This window comes from Microcebus murinus, chromosome 11 (genome assembly GCF_040939455.1).
Source record: "Microcebus murinus isolate Inina chromosome 11, M.murinus_Inina_mat1.0, whole genome shotgun sequence".
Lineage (NCBI taxonomy): Eukaryota > Metazoa > Chordata > Mammalia > Primates > Cheirogaleidae > Microcebus > Microcebus murinus.
The window spans coordinates 8,543,920-8,565,120 of NC_134114.1; the positions used below are offsets into that span (position 1 = coordinate 8,543,920).

General features: G+C 36.7%; 1 protein-coding gene across 3 annotated transcripts in view; it reads right to left on the bottom strand.

Moving 5' to 3' along the window:
• The window catches only part of CTNND2 (catenin delta 2), an 862,752-nt gene that overhangs the window by 419,726 nt on the left and 421,825 nt on the right, over positions 1–21,201 (bottom strand). The gene's annotated exons all lie outside the window — the stretch shown is intronic.

The following is a 21,201-nucleotide window of genomic DNA, read 5'->3' on the forward strand; positions in this document are numbered from 1 at the left end:
GGCCATTATCAACCCAGGAGAAAATGATATCCTAACTAGAACTGAGGTTTCCTTCATTTTCTTTTCCTATTCCGGAGGAAACAACCAGAAAAACAAATGTAATTTTTCTTTTACTTTAATTGCAATTGCTGGGGTTAATCTGCATTTTTACCACTGGAAAATAAAGTGACTTTTTTTTTTATTTACTGTTAAGAGTTAATATAAAAAATATAGACAAAAAGGAGTAAAATGTTGGAATAGATCTGAAACAGAATAAAGTGATTCTACCAGTCAGGAAAACATACTTCTCTTGCTTTCCTGTACAAATGGTTAAGAGTTCAAAAATAATGGTGGAGGTGAGGACAACATGATTTTAGAATAAAAGGCTTAAAGAAAATAAAAATCACACTTCCTTTCCTTCATCTTCTTTGATCTTTAAAATACAGGAAAATGCCAAAAAAAAATCAAATCCCTTGCCAATTTAGAATTTTGGGCAATTAATGCAGTATCCTGGAAAATAATGCCACTTTCCCTATAATGAATGGACAAGTTAGACTCAGAATGTCAATTTAGTAAACTGCTAAACATGTGTTGATTTTGCCATCATCTACGTAGACCTACTTTCTGGTATGTACACACACACACACACACACAAACACATACCACACCACCATAACCACAACCAGTATCATCCTTTTTAACCTAATTTGGAAGTTAGGACAATATTTTTTGTCAGAGAATAGAGACGGAAATGTCAGTCTTTAACCTTAGGGTTAATATATGGAAAATAAAATTATAGTTTTTTTGGATAAAATAAACATATAAGGGTCACCCTTTATATCTCCCCCTGCTTTTTCTTTTTCTTTTCAGAGATTCAATCAAGGACTCATCTTGCTGTAAATATGGGTTGTGTATTTCAAAGGAATTAAACAGCTTAATATGTCTGAGCCTTTGAAGGGTATCATTACTATTGGAAAGAAGAATAAACCTATACTATCTATTGAGAATTAGTCAGTAGAAATATCTTCATATATAATAAAATAGATTAGGCCGCTATTATTTACTGAGGTTATGCCATTTAGTAGAGGAATTTTATGGAATTCCTTCTTCTTTTTCCTGAGCCCTCTCTTGGCACAAGGCATTTTATTGCTGGCATGCCCTGATCCTGTGTTCTGCAACTGGAGGTGAAAAGTAACAAAGAGCTTTTGGAGACAAACTCAGCTAAAACCACCAGAAGTCCACAGAGAGGCCAGAAAACCAACCAACAGCTGTGGGACTAACATCTTACAGTTCAGATGCAGCAGCTAATTCTGGCTAAACCAGTATTGCTAGTTAACCTAGACATACTAGGTCAGCAATGCAGGTGATGGATTAAGGGTAGCCATGAATTCTTGCCATTTCATCCATTGGAAAGGGATGTCAATTTCTCTCCCTCTCCTTGAATCCAGACTGTCCAGTGGCCTGTTGGACCAATCGAATGCAGCAGATGTGATGCTCAGTAAATTCTATCTTCTTAAGGCTGGGCCTTAAGAGATCTGTAGCTATAGACTCTCTTCATGATAAAATGCCCCCTCGTGGAAGCCAGCCTCCATGTAACTTTGGCTACTCTAGGACACCTATGCTGTGAGGAAGCCCAACCTAGCCATGTGGAGAGACAGGGGTCACATGGAAAAGCACTGAGGGGGTGGACACTTGAGTGAAGCCCTCTTGGATCTCTCCTTCTAGGCCCAGCCTGTAGAGTGAATGGCCTCAGTTAGCGCCACGTGGATTAGAAGAACTACCCAGATGAGCACTGCCTGCATTCTTAGACCCACAGGATCCTGAGCAAGTACAATGGTGCTAAAGCCATAAGGTTTGGGCCAGTTAAAGTCCAGTAGGTAACCAAAATAATGTGCACAGCACACAACACTCCTTGGCAGGCTATAGTAGTAAAGGGAACTGATCTAATGAATGACTTATAAATTCCCAAGGCAGCCAGGTGTGGTGGCTCACGCCTGGAATCCCAGCACTCTGGGAGGCTGAGGCAGGGGAATTGATCAAGGCCAGGAACTAGAGACCAGCCTGGGCAACATAGTGAAAGACACCATCTCCACAAAAAATAATTTAAAAAAATTGGCACAGTGTGGTAGCATGAGGCTGTAGTCCTAGCTACTTGGGGGGCTGAGGCAGGAGGATTGCCTGAGCCCAGGAGTTCGAAGTTATAGTCAGCTACAATTATCCCACTGTACCCCAGCCTGGGTGACAGAGCAAGACCCTGTCTCAAAATAAATGAATAAATAAATAAACTCCCAAGGCATAATGCATGTCTGCATTTTATTTTGAGGGAAAAGATACTTGCAGAAATGCAGAGCTAAATATTTACCTATGTGCTTCATTGCATCTTGAGTAAATTATTCCTCTACTTTAATTCTTAAGTAAAATACTCTGCAGATTAGATGTATTCTATACTATCCATTTCTGAGGTTGAGATTTTAAAATAAAGTTAAGTGCTTAAGCCTGTTATTTTGAGGAAAATTATAGTTTGAAATAGAAACAATATATAAACTACAAGTTAATAGTGGGTAACATGGCAAGTGTTGCAAGTTAGCATAAACGGAGCATATGAGGACATGGATGAAAGAAATCAATCCAAATGAGGTGAAATTTACCAGGGAAGATATCTGGGCAGAGATGTGGTTTTAGCCAGATCTTGAAAGAAATGATGGGATAAAAATAGATAGTTCGGGAATCCCATGGAAGTATCAACATGGCAAATTTATAATATGAGATAAAGATATAAGGAAAATAAAAATCAATAACTTATTTAATTCAGTTTAACATTTTATTATAGAAAACACTATAGCTAGGAGGGGATAGCTCTGCAGAATATAACCCAGCCCGAGAAATATTTCTTCCAGTGTTGTGGTGGGGAAGAAGAGGGATGTGGGTGAGGATTTTAACTGAACAGTGATATTTGTGTACCTTCAAAAGGAGGGAGTCTCTTTGAGAGGATAAGCCCAATAAAATGGTAAGCAAAAAAAGTAAAATACAAAGTAATGAGGAACTACTGCAGGAGCACCTTGCTTTGGATTTATGACTATAATTCTATGTGCGTTTGCATTTTTGCAACAGTAAATATCTTAATATCTTAGGTATCTCTAGAAAGAGGGGGGTTGTAATTCATTATTCAATGTAATTTTACAGGGAAAAAAACCTTCTGTAAAATAAACACAAAATGTGAGTGTATTTACTCCACATCAAGCTTTTTGTAAGAGTCTTATTTTAAGACCACCATATTACTACTAAACTCTGAAGTTAAAATTATTTACTATAACATATAAAAGTGCCTTATATCATTAGTTACTAAGGAGATGCAAATTAAAACCAAAATGAAACACTGCTTCACATCCACTTGAATGGCTATTTTTAAAAAGATTGACACTATCAAAGATTGGCAAGCCTATGAAGCCACAAAAACTCAAATAGGTTGTTGTGGGAGTATAAAATTGTATAACCAGTTTGGGGAAAGGCCAGGCAGTTTCTTAAGAAACTAAACATACACCTACCCAATGAGCCAGTGATTCTAATCTAAGACATGTTCCCAAGAAATACAAAACATACATATATAAAAAGGCCTGTACAAGAATGTTCTTAGCAACTTTATTTGTAATTGCCCCAAACTGGAAAGGGCTCAGATGTGCATCAATAGGAGAATGGATAAGCAATCTCTAGTACATTTATGCAATAAAATCCCAGAGGAATCCAAAAGCTTCCTGCTCAGTGAAAGAAGCTGTATGCAACATAACACACACTGTTGGTTCCATTTAACATGGAATTCTCAAACAAGCAAAACCAATCTATGGTAGAGAAAAGAAGCTGAGCTGTGGTGGCCTTTGAGAGAGTGAGGTCAGGAATTTACTGGAACAAACATCAACCGACTCCCTGGAGTGACAGTGGAATGTTCTTGACACAGGTTTAGGTTACACATTTGTATGCATTTGTTAAAATGTGTTAATGGTCTCCTTAAGACTGGTGCATTTCTGTGTATGTAAATTGTATCTCAAAGGACAAATAAATATTAAACATTAGTGATTGATATGCATGATGAAGTATTTATGGGGAGTGTACTAATGTCTGTGACTTTCTATGAAATGTAGCAACAAATAAAATGAATGAGCATTCGGAAACAGAGATGGGAAGGTGAATGGCTATGCGATAATCCAAGTATATTAAACTGCTAATAGCAGAATGTACGTGGTAGATATATGGCTGTTTTCTGAGAAATTTTTTCAACTTTTCTTTATGTTTAAAATTTCATAATTACAAGTTAGAAAAGAATCGTCTCCTGTATTAACCATATGGGAAAGAATGAATTCCACATTTCTGGCTCAAACATGCTGGGTGGTATGTCTGAAAGGAAAAGGCAAAACCTCCAGGTAAACAGATGATATAATCTAGTCTAATTGGGTAACTGTATAGTAAACACAGCATGTACAAGTGTAACATACACACAAGCAATAATTAACAAAATAGTTGAGGTTGTATTTCTCCAATAATTACCCAAATAAAATGTTTATTTTACTACAGAAATATCAGAGATATTTAGTGTCATGAGAGGAATGGCTACTTTGGCTGATATTCTTTTAAGGGTTGGCAAACTTTTTCTGTAAAGCCCAGATATTTTAGGCTTTCTAGGCCATAGGTCTTTAGGCAGTTACTCACGTCTGGTGTTGTGTGGCAAAAGCAGCCACATAGAAAACCTAAGCAAATGGACACATCTGTGTTCCCAAATGTTTATAAAAACAGGTGGCAGGCCAGCTTTGGTCTTCTGGCTATAGTTTGCCCACTCCTATTCTATTTGACTAAAGAGAATTCACAATAAATTACTCTGAAACTTCACATTACAGATTTTATAATATTTATAACATGATTGTTGGTTTCATTGGTGGTAGTACACTCAACTGGCCAGTATGTCAACCTTATCTTTTCAGGTTTTCCAATTCAAGTGACTTTAGGAACAAGTTCTAGTATCTGATGTTTTTTAATAGGATGGATTTAGGGTTGGGGTTTGCTTTGGAGCCCAGCTCTTGCTTTCAAATCTACTGGGTGTCACATGTTCACATTTTCTGGTTGCTTGAGTGCTTACTAATGGGAATTTTAGTGCTCACATATAATGGTGAGGATAAAATAACAGTTGTGAATATAACTAAGAGGAGTGTTGAGTGTATTGGAGTAGTAGAAAGAAGACTTAGCATGATAGAGTTAGGTGCTTTTGAGTACATGAAGGGCTTGTCTGCAGGTGAAAGCAGATTTACTGTGGGAGAACCAATCACAACCATGACAAACTCCCTGCTCTTCAGGAATTTACGCTGTTTGTGGACTTGCTGGAATAGGACCAGCAGGCAACAGGTGAATGGTAGAAAAAGTCACTCATTACAAAGACTTTTCTGAATTTAGAGCTGTCTGAGTTGAATTTTACAATACCTGGAGACAGAAACAGTTCATGATTCCTGGAAATAATTGAGGAGAGGTAGAATGATCTCTATTTATTATAGCAATTTATTATAGCAATTTTTCAATTAGGAAGAACCTTGTAAACCCAGAATCTGATGTGTAAGGTCACAATTTACAAATTCAATTTGACATTAGAAGACATAAAATATTAGGTTATATAGATTATACTTAGTAACAGAGCCTTGTTATTCATTGCACATGATATTTTAAATTTTTTCACATGTAACTACTTTTTCCTTTATCTAGAATTCAGCAGACTGCCATGGTCAGTGTCTTCCCAAAAATTTTTATTACTTTTTTCTTAGGTTTTGTTTAATTTATAAAAAGAATGAAAAATTTGTAAAGTATCTACCCTTTATCTCAAATTAGGGCTTAAAGCCTAAGCTATTTTATTTAGAAAATGTAATTTTAAAAATTTCATTCTTGACTTTTTGCTGACAGTTTTAAAATAATACAAATAACACTAATTACTTTCAATCTATTTTAGTTTTCTGATATTTCCCTTATGAACTGAAAGATATACACAATGGAAATGACATAACTATAGCATCTTGGTTAATTGACATTATTGTATTTTATTTATTGGTTAATTAGTCATGCCTTAAAATGTTAACTTACAAATGGAAATGATGAGTATCTAAAAATATAAGCCAGCCAACTCTACTAAATCTAAGTATGCCTAAAGCCATACATTTTCCTAATATTCTGAAATAAACTCACCATTTTCTAAGAAACATTTTGGAGTACCAACTGGAAATGCTAAAGCACTTTATGAACCCAATAATGTGCTTTTCAATACATGCATTTGTCACTCAAGGGTAAAATTGATTGAATTATTGTGGATTTCAGTCTTTTTAAGACTGAGATAATTAAGTTGCCCCCTTATGTTTGTGAGTTACTGAGCTTCAGGAACCCTGCATATTCATGACAGCAATTCTCAACTCCTTATAAAAGAAATGAAGTTGGGATTCAAGGGATGCATAACATTTTTAAAAGAGTATTTTCTGAGGAGATAACAAATAAGAGTTTGGATTGTCTAGCATCATCTTTGTGTGCCTAATCTGTGCCCACTTCTTTGCCAAGAATTTGAGGGGGAACAGAAAACAAACTGTCCTCCTGCCATCAAGGTGCCCAGGAATTCAGTGTTAAGGACAGGCTTGAGAGTGGGAACCAGGGCTGAAACATGACGGCATCAGAAACAGCATTGGGAATGATTTTGTCTAAACGAGGAAATGGTAGAAATGCCGTAGGAGAGATGATGTGAGAGCTAAATTGTAAAGGTGGAGGGGGATTTTGATAAACAAGGAGTTGGAGTGTGTGGTTAGAGGTGAGATTGGGTGCTTTGAGGGAAAGAGCATTTCAAGCTGAAGGAAGGTATGAGTGTGAACACAAAGGGTAAGTGTGGGCAGAGACAATACCCTGGCATGCCTGGAACAAAGGAAGTGCCCACAAGAACAGAAAAGAGAAGGCTGTAATAGGAGGTGGTCCCAGATGATAAATTGGGAGGGCTTTGCCAGCGATCCCAACTGTCAACATTTAGCATTTATTCTGGAAAGACTTGGGTGCCCTTGGAGGTTTCTGGGGACCAGGATGGCTTGATTAAAGAAAGCGACAGGAAGAAGTTCCCACAAACACTGCAAGCTAGAAGTGGCTGGTACTCTTCTGAGGTCCCTGATCTCAAAATTAGCACCCATGTTGTTCCCTGCAGAGTTAGTATAGGCTGTTATGTGCTATCTCAATTTAGCAGTCTCAGGGTGTGCTGTCAACATGAAAAAAGACCCTCACAGTCTGCCCCAAACTGATGCTGATGATGGTCTTGGTTGAAAAGGAATATTAGGAGGCTCTCAAAGGTGCACAAAAATGGCCAACTACTTATTGTTGGACTGGATATATAAAACTGAGAGAACAAGATCTTCATCTTCAGAGGACTTTCAGTATGCTAAAGGAAATGCAATAACGAAAATACAACAAATGCAGATTCAATTATATGCTTATAATTCATTTGTTCATTCATTCAGTCAACAAATAAATATGTATTAATAATGTCCATAATGTGCCAGGCACTCTTTTGGCTACTAAAGATTCAAAGTCCAAGACACAAGAGAACATAACCATGATGATAGAAGCAAAGTGTATGTATAGGGGGAGATGTCTGGAAAGGTTTCAGGAGTTGTTAGATGAATTTCTAAGTCCTAATACCTGAACTACACACGGGATTGATTAAAACGTATGGCCCCATATTAAAAATCTGTACCTAATTTCACAATCATATTTGATAAAAGGTCTGAGTTTTTAAAGGCTATTAAGTTGACTGTCACATTTGAAGTCTTAAGATTTAAAGAATGTTAAGAAGCAGCAAATTTCTAAGGATGAACTCAATTGTTAACTTTGTGACCTACAGTTTATGAATGGAGGATATTTGGATGGTCTCACCTACATGATTAAGGAGTTCTTTGTATTATCTCTGGTATCCTAATTACTCAGGCCAGTTGAGATCAGATGATTCCATCAGTATCTAGAAAAACATGATTTAATCCTTTCCAAAAGACATGCTTCAATTTTAATAGAGATAACATCACAGTCCTGCTTCTTTTATAGAAAGTCTAATCTACATGTCATTCCTCTTCTTCTTCTTCTTTATTCCTTTCCCCAGAGAAAGTCAACACAGCTACTCAAAGCGGTTACATATAAAAGTTATACACGTTCAATGTCTTAAATACCTTTGAATTAATTATCTGTTGATTTTGAATGTAACTCGCCCTACTATGAGTGGTATGTACCTAAAACTAGCAGAAGACACACATTTTCCCACATATCTAATTCACCTGGCCAGCTCAGTAACAAGATTCCTGTCCCTGTGCTGGCCAAGACTGTAGTCCAGGCATGGGTTTCTCAGGCCTCTGCCACAAACCCCACATTTTCACAGTGTTTAACATGAAGGTCAAGCCCAGTTACTGTTCAGCATGCTTGACTGGCATCAAATCAATTCTTCAGGGACAGACATGGATGGCAGAGGAGATTCCTAAGGGGTGGAGGTGAGGAAGGTGCCCACAGACCATAGTGGTTGGAGAGGGTGGATCTTCTGTTTGTGATTCAGTCAGAAGCTCTGTGGTGCCCTCAGTAGTCATAAAAAGAAAGTCAAACACTCCTTCCTTTTCACTCCTTTAATTTCTCACTAATAGGCTCCACAGAAGAAGATGGGATAAATAAATGTGAATAGATCCCCACGAATAGTTTGAGTTATGATCTAAACTGGGGCATTTTTTTCAAGGGAGAAAAATCAGGGAGAGGAAGTTCTATCAGCAGTGATGCTGGGACAACTGGCAGAAACCAGAACTGTTCTGAGCAAACCAGGAATAGGTCCCCTCCCTGTAATTAAAAAGAATCCTAAATATTCCATTTTAATATTCCAATAAAAATATTTAGATGACCATTTGCCCAACCTAATGTCTCCCCCCTCATCTCCCCTTAGTCTTTCACTAACTTTGACAGATACTAACAGCAATTTTGCAAATACTCTAGTTGGTGGGTGAACTTGTTCATGGCATCAAAATTCTCTGTGATTAATGTTTCATCTTATCTTCAACTTAAAGAAATTATGATGCTTTTATTCTCAAGTTCAATGTCTACTTTCCTAGCCAACTGGCTATATAGGGCTTTAATTGTAATACACTATGATCTTAGTAAGTGGGTTTCAAAAAACTATCCAATAAGACAGGCAATTTGGCTTGAGAGTTTTGGGATTCTTATGATGAAGAGCTGCAAGCAAATAAAATGTATTTCCAAATTCTTAGGTACTATTATTGGATAAGAACAGATTGTCTCTACAGTATCCCCAAATGAGAAATACTGGGAAATATTCTAGCCTTATATCCAGAAATTGAGAAGATTAAATTACATTTTGTTTTCCAATTACTATTCAAAAATACAGTAAGATAATAAAATAAAAAATAAAAATAAAAATCATAAAATATATTTACCAATATTAAATGCAAGAATGATGCTAGAGGGTCAATATGAGTACTTTTATATATTTATGATAAAATAGGTATATGTTGGATAAAAATAATGTATGAACAGATATACTCTCTCCTGAAATTAAAATTTAACTTCCAGATAACATGGATAGAGTTACTACAGAAGGTCTACTATCTATAAAATTGTCAAACTCTATTTTAGCTTTTATATGCTGTGTTTAAATATAACGTGAATATAATCATGGTGAGGGAGAATACATATTTCTTGGTGTCTCATTATCTTTCATGAAAAAATATAAACTGTATAGAAAATATTCATAGTTGCCAGAAAGACAGAGTTTCGGATTTAGAAGAATGTATTTTTGTTCATCTAAAGAGCTAAAAACATAATGTATCACCATGAAATTGATTTTTTTAAAGGATGATAGTTTCACTGTAAGGCAAAGTGAAGAAAAAATACTGCATCGCGATCATGTTTAGTAATTACTCTGTGTGAGATAGCATTAACACCAAATAAAGGCATGATATTTTAGAATTTTTCTTACAATTGTGTATAATTTCGCAATGTATAATTTCACTTGCACTGAGCAGAGTTGATGTAAATATAGAAACTGCTCATCAAGCCATTTCATTATTGAGCTCATTATGTTTACAATTTTAAAAAATGAGAAGTGTTCGAATCTCTAGCGTGGGACTAAAATCTTCTCTAACTGAACGCGGGAGCTGCCGGGCAGTATCTCAGCTCCATTACCGGGTCTGGAGGGAAGTACATCCGTCAAACTGTCTTCTCCCTTAATCATCAGTTAATGTGACTATTAACAAGATATTTTCTCCAATATGTGTTTCCATTAGCATAATTCTGGGCCCTAATTGCCTTATGCTTTTTTTCAACGTCAAATATCTGACATAAAAATTGCAAGAGCAAATAGGCCCGTGTGGCTTTCTAATTTTTCTCCAAACTTGTCAGAGATGACATTCTTTTATATTCCTTTTAATACAGTTTCTTTTGATTACTTCTTAGGACCTAAAAAAATTTTTAAAGTACATATTGATGAAAAAACTTTAGAAATTCAGTAACATTAAAAAATTAAAATCACTTATAATTCTCTAAGTCAGAGATAATCCTGTGGGCACTTCTTTGCATTTTATTCAACTATTATCTGTTAAAATATATTTATTTTTTTATTATTTTACAAAAATAGAATCTTGCTAGTTTTTTAGCCACTGTTTTGTTAGCATTTTTCCCTGTCCTTACGCCTTGAGGAAATAATTTATGATGGCTATATAACAAGCCATTAGGAATATACTATAAATATGTTAAAGTTACCTTATCTTTTATCTTTTAGTTTATTTGTAATTTATTTTAAATATATACTTAAATTTAATAAATGATATGTATCAGTATATATAGCAGACTATATACATGTATACATATTACTATAATAACTATCTTTATAAAACTTTGATGGTTTTCTTTGAACAAATTTTAGTTTTCTTGACTAATTTTAGAAATTCCATTCAAAAAATATTGTTTATAGGCAGTTGACAAAAGTTCAAGTGTAAATCATATGTTTTTTAAATATGAATTTAATATAGAGATTTAATTATAAGTCAAATACAATCTTGAAATTCTCAAATTGGCTTTCTAATTTCATAGGATATATAAATATACAAAATTAATAAGTTATAGACAGATTAAGTCCAAATATATTAGAAAAACACTTTGCACTTTATAAAGCACTCAATATATCTTTGTTATCCCTATTTTCCTCAAGAGAACTATAATAGCAGCCTTCCTAAATATTGAAAACCACACATTTATGTATAATTGACTTAATTTGTCTTATTCTGATCAAGTTCAACTTAATTAGCAAGAAAGAATAACTGGATTTTTCAATATGCTGTTCTTTCCTTCTTTATAATAATTCTTATAGGCCAGACGCAGTGGCTCATGCCTGTAATCCTAGCATTCTGGGAGGCCCCAGGCAGGAGGATCGCTCAAGGTCAGGAGTTCAAGACCAGCCTGAGCAAGAGCGAGACCTCATCTCTACTAAAAAAATAGAAAGAAATTAGATGGACAACTAAAAATATATAGAGACTCTGTCTCAAATAATAAAAATAATAATAATAATTCTTATAGGTGAACATTTCACATAATGCCATTAATTATTCATATTTTTATGTTTTTATATGGTCTTTATAATTTAAAATATCTTAAATTTGAATCTAGATTATATGAATGGAAAAGCCCTATCAATGTCATCTTTTGTTTAACAATAGCTCACTTTCTCTTTATTCTGATGAAGAGATATCCAAACATTACTCTCCTGCAACTTCCAAGAAATAATCATGAAAAAGGTAGTAAACGTCTATCAAACAGACAGATTCTATATAGGTACCAATACTTCTATTGAATACAATGTGGGAAAAATATGCAGATGTTATGAAAATAGTTTATATATTAATATTTTCATTTTTGTATAAAAAGTATATAGATGCAGATATAGATATAGATTTGACAGACTGAATTAGAATCCCTTGTGAATACACAAGAGTCAGCTAATCAGTTTGTAAGTTTGGCTTGGTACCTCTGAATCATAAAATTTTAACACAACTAACACAACACTGACACAGAACAAATAAGCACAGAACAGTAACTGTGCCAATGCTGATTAGAAACATTTTATACAATAAATAAAAACATTATTCATTTACTCTAGGTTGGAGAAAGAAGAATTCATTTGAAGTGACTTTAAGTTTTACTTATTGTGAGTATAAGGTACTCACAAAAAGGTAGTTTTGGGAAATGTGATTCACTTTGCCAAAATCTTTCTCAGTGCTCCAGGGGTGATTTTAGGGGAAGAATTCAGATGCATTATTAGGTGCCAATTTTGAATCTGAGTCATTGCTAAATTTAAGAAAAGAAAGACTTGAATCAGCATGACAGGGAGGGGGCAATATATTCAATTTTATGGAATTGCAGTCATGATACACACACACACACACACCATAAAAAATATGATCAAAGAGTGTATTGATTTATATTGGCAACTTGTCACTAGTATTCCTGAACAAAACCCATTGATGATGTGATTCAATATAAAGACATTGGTACTATGGAATCAGTATACAACACAGGTAACTTCTGCTTACAAGAACAAATCCAAACTTTGACTTCAGCACTTAAATGTCTGTGTATGTATATACGTCCTTATTTGAACATGTGCAGATAAATATAGCTAATTTAAATTCTCTAGTTAAAAATTCCTTTTAAAAATGTTATTTTTATTCTATATTTTGAAATTCTAGTCTCTCACTGTCTTTATATCCCCTTAAGTTATATACTGTTACTCTGAGAAAAAATAAACCAAATATGAAATTTGCCAACACTCTAAATAATGCAACCAAAAAAAAAAATTAAAAAAAGAAACAAACAAACTATGGTATAGCAGAAACATTTTTCATTTGGAAATCACATAAAATCAGGTTCAAATTCAATCTCTGTTATTGCTCAACAGTATAGACTTGAGTAAGATTTATAAACACTCCGTGAGTTTCAGGTTTCTTCTCCAAGAAGGAATCACAGTATCAACTGTATGGGGTGGGCATAACGAAAACTAGGCCTGAGTAAACAGCAGTTTCCTTCCACTTAATCCTTTTATTCCACACTGGCACCAACTGTTAATTGGCTGCTTAACGATGGCACAATTTCATTTATACATATGGATAAATAAAGTGATTAATGACTCTCCATCAGTAGTGCAGAATGCTGGCTCTGTTTCGCTCAGCTCAGAAACAGTAACTGGAAAGAAGCTAAGTGGCCCATCCCGGCAGTGACTTAATGCCGGAATTTAGGAGAATTAAGACACTCTTAGAAGGAAGTAACAGGCAACTCAACAACTGATTGAAGGTACTGTGGAAGTGACAGGGGTCCTAAATAAATTACTGGGCCACTGGAGAACTAGTGTCACTTGATTATGTTTGGGATTGATGTGAAAAACACACAGAACATTTCACTCCTTCAAATATTCACACTCTGAAAACTGATGACAACAATATGAATATTTTTCCACAATTGCAGCCTTCAATGAGCAGGACAAAAAACAAGAGGAAATCATATCCTTACATAAACAAAGCAGTTCTGTGAAAATCTGGTCACTCAAATGCTCACCAGTTATAAATTCGGTTGCTCTTAGGCACCAGTGGCTATGCTGAGAGCAGTGGGAAAACGAGGCCATGTAAGATGAGGGACGGTCAATGTATTTATTACAAGCAGAGCCTAGACGAGTAATTGACCACCTGGGAGCTTGGTGGCTTGCAGAGCCCCTGCCTTTGGCCCTCTTCTGATTTGGGGGCGGCCGGGATCCGTGGACTTGGAAGCGTGGATTAAGCCTTGCTTGGGGTGGGCACTAGGAGCACAGACTGGGGCCTGCGAATATGGGAAGAGCCACCGTGCAGAGATTAGCTGAGGGCAGAGAAGGTCATTCAACCCAAGTGGGTGGGACGCATCTGTTTGTCTCACCAGCCAAGAGGGAACTGTCTCAGTTTTGTAGGGCCACAGTAACCAAGCAACACAAATCAGGTGGCTTATAACAAGAGAAATGCTATGTATTTTCTCAGAGTTCTGTAGGCCAGAGAGTGAAATCAAGGCATTGGCAGGACCATGTTACCATGCTCTTCCTGAGGACTCTATAGGAGAATCCTCCCTTCTCCTTTAAAAATAGAGACATTTATTAAAGAAGATATAAGATATAAGAAACACTGTACCCAAGACAATGACACCTCAGTCCCCCTCAAAGTGGGCACCTTGGGACCTCATACAGTTCTTCCGGCGTCTCTTAACCTAATATGTGCACGTCTGACATTCTCAGGTACTCTGCTTGTCACAGGCCTTCCAGAACGAGAATCTCACTTTCAACAAATTCTTGACCATCTTTGAAGCATTTGTGTCACACTTTTTGGGGGGCTGCACTCATAGCATGGTCCCCGAAAGCCTTCTAAATCATTTGAATAGTTTCTGAGGAGGAGGAATGTTCAAGCTTAACGCAAAATTTGTGGTGAGCATTGTGGAGGGGAAGGGCATACCTCTAACCCTTCTTAGGGAGAGGCAAGGACATAAAATGTAACCAAAATGTCAAAAAAAAAACCCCACAAAACAACTTTTATTGGGTGGTGGGCAGGTGGGAGGTGGGAGGAGGGGATGGGTGTATACTTACACAATGAGTTCTATGCGTACCACCTGGAGGATGGACACACTTGAAGCTCTGACTCAGCGGGGAGAGGGCAGGGGGGGAGATGGGGGGATGGCAAGGGCAAAATATGTAACCTTAATAATATTTGGACCCTCATAATATGATGAACTAAAAATAAAAAAAAAAATAGAAAGAAATTTGGGAAATTCACACCCCAAAAAAATTTGATGCAGATTTGTTGCTCTACTTGCTCAGTCATTTTGAATGTGACGGTCACACGGCAGAAGTGCTCACTTGTGTCTAGCGCCCCACTGACTAGTACGGTGACATCGTCATTGTTCACGCACGCACATCCCAGGCCACTCTCCTTGGCTGCCAGTTATATCAATGTCATGTAAACCTTTCTGGTTATATTAACAATGGCTGGATACTTTCCAGACAGACCTCATATGCATCACATCAATCTCTACTTCCTGTCATCACCCAGCATCCTCCTCTGTGTGTCTGTGTGTCCAGATTCCCCTCCTCTTATAAGGACACAAGTCCTGTTGGATTAGGGCCCACCCTAATCCAGTCTGACCTCAACCTAACTCGATTACGTACATCTGCACAGCCCCTATTTCCAAATAAGATCACCCACAGTTTCTGGAGGTTAGGACTTCAACACATCCTTTTAGAGGACACAATTCAACCCACACCAGGAACTAAATGGCAGTTTGAGTTTCCCATTTCCCTGAGGCTATGAGAATACAGGAGTCCTCAAAGCAAAGTGGCTTCTCCCAGGTGCCTCTGTGGGGCCTGGAGGCCCCGCTTTGCCACCCATTCCTGGGATTCTGCATTGATGATATTAAAAAATGAGACTGTCCCCCAGTGAACCAACAGGAGAAAAAACAAAACAAAACACTAAATGAAGGCCCACTTATGGGAGCCTTCAGTCAGAGGGAGGGAATTTTGACAAAACAATCACATCCCAGGGCTGGTGAGATGGAACTGCAGGAAACCAGAGTTGAAAACAAGAAAGTGAGTGTTCTATAATGCAGATTTTTCTATAATGTAGATTTTTCATTAGGCAATAAATCCTATAAATAACAAGTAAACCAGTTTTCTAAAATAAAATGTCAGTTTGAAATGCAGTCATTCTCTGCAATTAAATGTAAATGTAACAGAGTACTTAAAGTGGAAGTTTGGGCACAGACATAGCATGTATCAGATCCTAAAGTGAGGTGCAAACTCAGATGCAAATTTTCAATGAAACCGTTTGCGTGATTCATAGTAGTCAGAGTGATGCTAGCAGCAATTCCAGTTCTTCTGAGTGTATGGGAGGACTGGGATCTCCTACTCCAACAGGGTGAAAAGTGGTCATGTGATGGCCTTTGGCCAATGACACGTGGGTAGAGGTGTTGTTTGTCACAGAAAGAAGTTTTACAGGCAGGTTACAATTTTCTATGCTCACAGTCCTTCTGGGATGCCTCTGCCTATCTTCTAGCCTTTGGAGAGCATTTGAAGGGATACAGGGGCCTCAGATTCTGCCTTGGAACTGGAAATGCTAAAAGGGGCAAAAGATGGCTTGCCTCACTGCTGACTAGGGCTGAAGAAGAGTTGCTTGTGTAAGAGTCGGTCGGCACCCCATAGTTGGGAAAGGGAAGTGGATCCCTGGGGCCTGATGTGGGTACCAGGAGCGTGAGTCGGGGTGAGGGGCATCTTGGCAGGCAGAGAGCAGTAGAGAGAAGCAGGGGTATGGCCGGTAGACATTGCACTCCTTGTGCAGGGGAATGGTGGATGAGAGTTCCTTAGAGATGGTGGTTACGGCACTGGGGCTGGGGGAGTGCTGGTGCCGGGAGGCCAGCTTACAACAGTGTCAGCTATTCTAGAACTTTCCTGCTTCTCCCATCTGTCTGGTGTTCTGTCTGCCCCTCAATCCTTAATCTCATACACACATACATGTCTGTAGGGATTCATAACCCCCTTCCCAGGTAGCCAAAAGAAAGTTCCTCCTACAGGCACTTTATATGGAGGGATAATGAATCCCTGTTACTTTGAATGAAGTCAGAAGCTTTGACTATGATTAGGGAGTAGGGATTATAAGTATCAAATTGAGACTCTATTTAAAAAATTAAAGTAGCTTTAAAAAATATGTATTACCCAAATATTTAGAATAGTTAACAACCAGTGTGAGGTGGGCACCGATGAATGAAATGGACACCAGCATTGTGGAGACAGTCCTGCAGGCCACCTGCTGCGCCCTCTGGCTGCTGAGAGATGGAGCACTGGGAAGGCAAAGTCACAAGGGACAAATCCGGGTGGCCTGTCACTGGTTGGGGGCTGAGGAGTTGTACACAATGCAGACGGCTGCTGTCGACTAAGTGTACTGATATTTTAACAACACACGTGGCTGGCATGGGCTGCCTGAGAAGCAGGGGCCAAGGAAGAAGTTTCTCCCACTGAATATATTTTAAAGGAATAATGGGAACTAAAGAAAAATGCTTTGTGATTGCAGCCCATGATTCTTGAGTGTCTGTCTGATGTGCTAGTTATGTAGACTAACTAAGCTGCTTAGAGAGAGCAAGATATACACGACTATATCATATTCAGTTTTCCTAAGAATGAAGTTACAGACATTGGGAGGTGAAACTGGGCATTCTTAGGCAAAGAGAAATCATTCTTGGGCAAGTGTCTGGGGATGGAGAGGTGGAATTTTCTGAGTGGAATAAATGAAGGTGAGGTACCCATCAATTTGTGGAATCATAAATTTGCAATTTTCTCCAACTGTGTACATCCAATGATTAGCCAAGCTATTCACCTGTTGTTACCTCTGTTGATATTGTTCATATCAAATGATTTTCACACAAGTAATAATGATGCATAACTTTAATAATGGCATGTGAACTAGAACATCATCAGTTTAAATATTGAGATTATGAATTTATGTGGTAAGTTTATTAAATAATTAGTTTCAATTATTTAAAAATTTAGTTTAAATAACTTTAAAAATTCACTAGCCAGCAGATGGGCTATATCCGTCCTTATCTACAAGCCACAAAAGAAAAAAGATAATATTATTATGATATTTCAAGTCCTGACGAGAGGTTAGATTTCATGGCTTTATTAATGTTTTATTGGGGCTTTGTTTTATTTTGGTTGTTAAGTAAATGAATTTTGTCATGGTCCAAGTGCTACTATATAAATACAAGCACAAGACATAATTTCAACTTTTAAAGTTCTTATTTCAAATACTAAAGTGTCTTTATAAGGTTGAAAATACTTGTGCTTTCATTCTTCTCTTGTCTGAAACATAACTTTTTTTTTTTAAAGCTTAGAATTTGGACTCAGTTGCTAATAAAACTGAAAGAATGAACCAAGAAACACTACTGTCTAGTGATCTAAAATTTTCATTTGGAGTGGATTCTAATCAAAACACAATTCACTTTCATTTTTCTTGCATGAGGTTGTATAAACACATGTTCTCATAAAAACATCATTCATTTCAAGATTATTTACAGATATAATATGATTGTCCCTGTATTTGAGCACATTAATTGATCAACTTTCTTAAATGAATAGTGAATTCATGGTAGAATTCAGCATCTTCAGAATTTGACAATAAGCACATTGTGGCTGCGTTATCCCAGCCAAAATCCACATTGCCATCAGGAGTTCTGATGTCCTGCAAGATTTGGATCAGCCCTTCATCAAGATGCTAGTCTTTCCCGCCTAACATGAACACCTAGCAGGTGGCCCTGTGAAGGCTGACAGCCATCTGGGATCACAGGGAGAGAGGTGGGGTTGCATATTATAAGATGAAGACAACATGACACACACTGAAAATACAGTTTTGTTGGTTTCTCTGTTACTTGAAGATGAAAGAAGTTTTATGGTATTATTATTCTTTTTTAGATGTCCTTTATTCCTATATGAAATTGTGATTTATTGCTCAGTTACCTATTATCTGTCTCCTTCACTAGAACATAATCTCGCTGACAGTGAAGATAGCTTCTTTCTCATTTGCTGCTGTACTCTCAATATCTACCACCATGTCTGGCACACAGACATTCTATAAATGTTGGGTGTATATAAGATAGCTTTCACTGGATCTTCTGAATAAAATGTCAGCCCAAGGAACTGATCATCCATACAGTTGCCAGACAGTGTGATCTGCCACAGTTTTATTCCAAGAGATTTTGAAAAAACCCTACCCTTTTCTTAGAATTAGCATAAACTGAGTGCTAGAAAAGCACTTTGCAGACTTGGCGAGGGCTGGCCTGTTGACACTGCTCCGTACATCTTCCCATGCCCACATTCCGTGCCTTCTACAGATCCTGGCTTCAACAACTCTCTCAATCTATGTATCATTTGTATAAATAGGACTGTTCCCTACATTTCTATGCCATGTAGTATATCTCACCAGCAAAACTTCCCTGGGCCTCCTATACATATGAAACCTGGATCAGTCCAAGGTGCTACTGGTAAGTTCTATCATAAAATCTATTAAAAGATATTATTCCATATGTCACCCCAAAAACTCCTAGGACTAGAGTGTTGAGGTGTATGTCACACTCTGCTATAGAACAGCCGTGCCTCCAGTGATGGTGTCAGTGGGTAACACTCAAGTCTCTTGAAACTGACTCACACTGATGAGGGGAGTTGTACTGTCAGTTATCATATCCATTTACCCAATATGTTAGTGCAGGGGAAGTGAAGCCAGCAGATCTCCAAGTTTGTTCCGCTAACACTCAGTGCACAGTGGGCTTCTTTGCAGGGTTTTGTATTACAGCTTTTAGATAAAACAGGAGTTTCCAGAAAGAGACTGATTTTCAACCTTAAAAATCTATTCCAAAGCAGTCATTTTATGGACAGGTTCTTTCATGGTTTTGGGCAAAAGTATGTTCAATCACTTATCAATATAAAGAGTGAATTTTGTTCAGGCAGTCTCTTTTTCAGACTATCGAATTAAGATGTGCTATTGTTGAAATTTTAAGAACTATAAATTTATATTTTATATAAAAATTAACCATATCTTACAACAAAAAGATATAAATATAAAATACTAATATGCAAGTTATTTTTCATGTGTGTGTCATAATTAGTATATATGGTATTGTCCCTTAACATTATTGTCAATATTTATCCTATATCACATTTTTAAAAAGCCATATTTAGAGTTGAAAGCCTCTAGGTATTGTATTACACCAATATCACCCTACTTTTGTAGCAGAGCCACATCTAGAACCAGGAACTCTAAAAACCATACCAACTACAGTGTAGATCTTCACATTCAACTACATGTGCCCAAAGTCACATATGCAAGTATCTTAAGAATGGTAATACAGGCCAAGCACCCCAAATCTGAAAATCCCAAATCTGAAATGCTCCAAAATCTGAAATTTTTTGAGTGCTGACATGATACTCAAAGGATTTGGGAAGTATAATGAAAATATTCCAAAATCCCCCCCCCAAAAAAAAACCCCTAAAATATGAAACATTTCTAGTCCCAAGCATTTTGGATAAGGGATACTCAACCTGTATTATGGTAGCATCAAACTAAAATACTAAGTTCTTATGGTACATTATTTATTATGAAAGGCATATTCAACCTGATTTTTATCTATATAGTTCACACATTCAAGATCTAATGTTTGCTAAATCCTGTGTCTATTTTTAATTTGAGAAAGAAAATTGATTGAGATTTATTCACACTGAATAACTCATGTGAGTTACACATTCTCTCACTTAAAAAAATAAATGTATTGGCATATTCTTCTACTCAGCATTGTCCTTTAGTTATTTACAGCCAAAGAAACACAATTGAATCCCAAAGACTGTTTTCCTCTCTTATTTGCCCCAATAGTGATACATTCCATGGTGATTACAAGTGCAATCCTAGGCATAATTGTAAATTTTAAGGCCAAACATGCTTCAGGAAGAAAGTTTTTAAAAAATGGATTAGCTTATTCTAATGATGTCACATGTTTGCATGGATAAGAATTATTACATTCCTCTGGGCTAAATACCCAATGCAGGCATGGACAGGATGAAAAGTCAGGCTATAGTACATCAATAAAAAGGGCAAATGGAATTCAATATTTGCTTTTATAAATCTTACTCTTTCAACTATTATGGATGATATAGTTTTATTGCAAGTCTCTGAATTCATGAAGAGACTATATTGGTAAATAGAAATGCATTTCATGCTCCACAAAGAGAAATTAAGTTGCTATGGAAAGCATACCCCAAAGTCAGGATAACATTTTATGATTTTTCTTAAAAAATCCAAGAAACTAATTTTTAAAAATGTGACTGGAAACACTGATGTTCAGGGAAGAGCTAGGAAATTGTTGTAAAGGTATTCCTTACCACTAGGAAACTCACTTTCTATAGCTCAGCTCTGTTAAAACACAAAGAGCTCTGTTTTGGATTTCAGTAAGGAATACCATTCCATAACAATATCTGATCATATTCCTTAAAAAACAAAATCCAGATAAATGTTGAGTGACCCTGAGATCACTCATTCTAGGTATTCATTTTAGGTAGCCTGTTCACAAGCATTCTGATCTATACCCAGT